The sequence below is a fragment of the Galeopterus variegatus genome, unplaced genomic scaffold (genome assembly GCF_000696425.1).
Source record: "Galeopterus variegatus unplaced genomic scaffold, G_variegatus-3.0.2 Scaffold1617, whole genome shotgun sequence".
NCBI classification, from domain to species: domain Eukaryota; kingdom Metazoa; phylum Chordata; class Mammalia; order Dermoptera; family Cynocephalidae; genus Galeopterus; species Galeopterus variegatus.
The window spans coordinates 340,997-345,459 of NW_007727728.1; the positions used below are offsets into that span (position 1 = coordinate 340,997).

Here is a 4,463-nt window from a genome sequence, read left to right on the forward strand (position 1 = left end):
CCCCCCACCTCCCCACTAGGGCCGAGGGCTCGGACCTTGCCTGCTGGCCGGCGCCTCCCCTCTGATGTGCCTTCCCAGCCCCCTTACCGTGCTCACAGCACTCCCACCCCACCCCACCTCCACAGTTTGCCCTCCCTTGGTCTCGTCCCTTTGGGTCAGTTTTTCCCAGACCCAGCCTCATCCCTTCCCCATCTCCATTGGGTCAGGCCCTGGCCCCATCCCACCATTTTTGATCAGCACCCCTTTCTTCCCACCCTTCCTCCAACCCCCTCCCCTTTGGGTCAGTCCCAATCACAAATTGACCCATTCAGCGCACTCTCCCGGCCCCCTCCCCATCTTGCTCCTCCCAGTAGTTGGGTCCCTTCCAACCTCCTCCTGGTCCTTCCATCCCCAGCTGGAGCAGAAAAGAGGATCGCCCTGCCAGCCCTCAGCGTCCCGTGGTGGGTCAGGGAGGTGTCAGGTTTGGCCTCCAACGTTAGGGCACCTGGGCTGAGGTAATGAAGAAGGGAGTAGGGGGTGGGGAGGGCAGAGCCAGATCTCAGGGGAGGATCAGGGTCACCATCTCCTCTCTCTGCTACTTCCCTCCACACCTTTGTTCCACCTTCCCTCCAGGCCTCCTGAGCATTCTTTGAAAAAGCAAAATCGCGAAAAGTGGTCCAGCTGCTTTAAATCATGAGCCCCCAGAAAATCCACAACCTGGAGTTACCCTTCTGGCTGCCTCCCTCCACACCCCTCCTGTTCTAGAAAACTGCTCTGCTTCACACACACACACACCACTCACACAGGGAGATGCACAAAACACAGTCTGCCACAGACTGGAGGTCTGAGAGAGCTGCTTTCTGACCCAGAAACACTACACACACATCTCATTGGGGTTGGGAGTGGGCGTCTTGGCAGTGCTGATCAAAAACCCAGTCTGGGGGGCCAGCTCCTGGCTCACTTGGGAGAGTGTGGTGCTGATAACACCAAGGCCATGGGTTCGGATCCCATATAGGGATGGCCTGTTCACTCACTTGGGAGAGCGTGGTGCTGACAACACCAAGTCAAGGGTTAAGATCCCCTTGCCGGTTATCTTTTTTTTAAAACAAAACAAAACAAAAACAACCCGGTCTGGGAAATACCACCCACAGCCACCATCCAGAGGGATGCAACCCTGAGCCTATTTCAGGAAACCTCTTCTCCAAAGTGACAGGAGAGATCCAGCCCTGGCTAGGAGGGAACCAAGGGGTGAAGAAGCCCTGTCTTAAAGTGCCTAGTCTTGGGGACAGGCAAGATCAAGGGACTTGGACATGGAGCAGAGCTGGGAGTACAGTGAGGTAAGTGAGGTGCCTGAGGTGCTCAATGTAAAGGGAACTCTCCTCGTCTTGCAAGTGCAGGGTCAGCACTTGAGAACAAGGGCCTCCTTAAATTGGGGGCTCTAGATGCCTCACTTGCCCCACCCTAGTCTCAGCCCTGACATACAGATGACCAAAGCTGCTTCTAGCAGGCCTGTGGCCTAGGGCTTCAAAATCCATAATCAAAGCCTAGAGCTCAAGGGCCCCTCTCTCAGCTCCAGTCTAAGCTAATCATATCACACGCACCATTGCTGAGCATTTTATATTTGGTAAACACTTTATATATGCAGGTACTTCAAAAAGTTCATGGAAAAGTAGAATTAAAAGATATGATCTTTCCTTGAACTTTTTGAACTACCCTCGTTATTTCACTTAAGTTTGAGCACCCCATTTTGAAAATGAGGAAACTAAGGGTCTGAGAGGTTAAATGGTTTACCTAACTTCACACAGCTAGTAGTAAGTGGCAGAGCAGGAATTAAACCTGGAGTTCAGAGCCCTGGTGCCACCATTCTTCTAAGAACACCATCTTTTAAAGCTGAGACTTTAGAAATAATTTACTCTAGAGTTCTTCCAGCTCCAACAACTTCAGCTGCCGTAGTTGATTTCTACCCTCTCTCCTGACCTCCAGGTCAACATGTGCAGGTGCCCACTGGACATCACCACATGGATATCACAAGGCTTCTCAAATCCGGATGTCCTAAATGAAACACCTCTCTTCCTCAACCCAGTAACCCTCTGACTCCAACCTGCTCCCCTTCCAGCATTCCAGATCTCAGCAAATGGGCCCCTCCCCTCTCCTCCCCACCACCACCCAGATCAGAAGTGTGGACATCAGCATATTGGGCTCCTCCCTCCCCCTCTCACTCCCCAGTCCAGGCAATTGCCAGGTCTTAGCAATTCCACATGAATCCCAAATCTAACCCTCCTTCGTTTCTCCGGGCCTCAGTTCAGCCTGCATCATCCACCATTCATCATTCACTTCTGGGCCTGCCCTTTGTAGTGCTCAGGGCAAGACAGAGATGAAGAAACAGTCTGGTGGAGAGATGGGCAATTAGACGCTATGAGAGAGGTGGCAGGGTGGCTGTGGAAGAAGAGAGGAAGAAGATGACACTTGGAGATCTAGAGACAACCCCCTACTCCACAACAATGAAGAATCAGCCGGTTTGTATTCGAAAAGGTCCTGCCTCAGTACCCTCTCTACCCTCTCCACCTTGCATTCTACTGCCTAAGTGCAGGCCATACTGAACACAAGACAGTGCAATTATAACACACAGCTCACCAAAGAAAGCAAGACAAGCCACTGCAGCAGCAGAAAATCTAATTCCAAGAGCAGAGTGACCTGGAGTTAGTTCTCATTTGAGCTTCAGTTTCCTCACCTGCCAAATAGAAGCAATCATGTGCCCTCTCAGCGTTGTTATGAGACTCAAATGAGAGCATGTAGGAAAGTGCCTGGCCCACACTGGCACTTGGTATGAGTTGCTTTCTCCCCTATCAACTGCCATTTCCAGTATTAACCAGGAGGAGAAGGAGAGAGGCAGGTCCAGAGAAGTGATTTTAGAGCCTGCATATTTGCAACTAGGCACAGCATAATCCTGCAGCTAAACTCAGGCACAGAACCAGAGCTGACAGTCTTTCAGCTCCTCCAAAGTCCCCTACCACAGCCTTTTTCTCACACCTCCAGGGAGTGAGGGAGTTGGCAGAAAAATGGCTTTTACTATCTCCCATGGCCAACTGTAGTTTTCTTGTACTTTGGATTTTCCAGCCCCTGTGCACAGCCTGGGACATAGCATATGTTCAATAAATGATACTGAATGTGCGACTGGCTGTGCTAATCCTGGGGAAAGTGGGGGTGGGGAGCTGGGCCAAAGGGGTGAGAACCCAGACTTTTCCAGTTCTTTGTGCCTGTCTGGCCCCCTCCATTGGGCCTGCTTCCCGGAGCCAAGCAGGCCGGTGTCAGGGGGCGGCCCAAGGGCTAATCCGTGTTTTCAGCGTGGCTGGGCCCTCTTTTCACAGGCCCTGGGCCGGACGTGATGCGGCTGAGCATCCGGGCATAAGATGGCCAGTGAAGGCAGCCCCTTTCTCATGGGCCTGGATTCCAGGCGGCCCAGCGTCTGAGTGGAGCCCCTGGGGCGGGAGGAACACAGTGGCTGGGCTGGGCAGTCCTTTGTCTGACCACACTGGGTGGATATTCGGGCTGGCAGGAGGGATTAATGGCCAGGGATTGGCCCTGGGGCCGGCCTTCCCACTGCCCTTTGGAGGCCAAAGGCCCAGGTCAGGGCACACAGCATTGATGGCTCTCTAGATAGGAGTGGAAATTCCCACCCTTGTCCAAAGCTGTTAGCACTAGGTCCCAAGACTCCCTGCCCTTAGCCCCAGCTCCGCAAAGGCACTGCTAGCCAAGACAGACTTTGCAACAAGGAGCAGAGAGTAACACCCAGCACTTCACAACTACCCTGCCTAGGAGAGAGGACTAAGCCTGAAAATCATCTCAGGTCCTTGCCCCAAGATTCTCAGCCCCTCCAGTCAGGCCCTGTGATTGCCCCTCCAGAGCTCTGGAGGGAAAGAGCTATGTTAACCCAATGGGAGTGCAAGGGCCATCACCAGACCCCTTAAGGCCTCCTAGAATATTCCTCAAACACCTCTGAGATAGTTCAAGACCATCCCAGAGTTATTTATTTCTAAAGCCCTCCATCACAGCGTCCATGGATCCTCTAGTCCAGAGGCTGTGGGGGCTGGAGGTGGGGGGTGGGTTCAGGAATGGAAGGAAATCCCAGAGACAGCCCAAACACCATCTCCCACCACACAGGGGTCCTGAGGGCTGCTTGCTGCAGCGCTTCCTCTCTCTTATCCCCAAAACTAGAGCTGCCTAGGATACTGCTCATTCCTCAAGAGCCTGAGGCAAGCAGTTCCAACCTGGCTGGGGGACATCTTGGGACCCCACTCTGAAGAGGACCTTTCTGACCAGGGTGCTCCTGAACTAGGGATGGAAGTAGCATCCCTAGTCTTACTCACAGGGTCCAACTCCAGAGGGGACTGAGCCATGCTCAGGAAAGGGAGCAAGTGCAGGCCTGACTCTGGTTAGAGCATCAGGGAATAACCCAGGGAATAACCCTCTTTGCGATTCTGCAT

At 53.1% G+C, this 4,463-nt stretch overlaps 1 long non-coding RNA gene across 1 annotated transcript in view; it reads left to right on the forward strand.

Moving 5' to 3' along the window:
* Positions 1 to 3,150, forward strand: part of LOC103594741 — a 21,437-nt gene extending 18,287 nt beyond the window's left edge. The window contains exon 2 of the long non-coding RNA XR_550877.1: positions 1,963 to 3,150. This is a non-coding gene — a long non-coding RNA (uncharacterized LOC103594741). The remainder of the gene's footprint in view (positions 1 to 1,962) is intronic.
* The last annotated feature ends 1,313 nt before the right edge of the window (positions 3,151 to 4,463 follow it).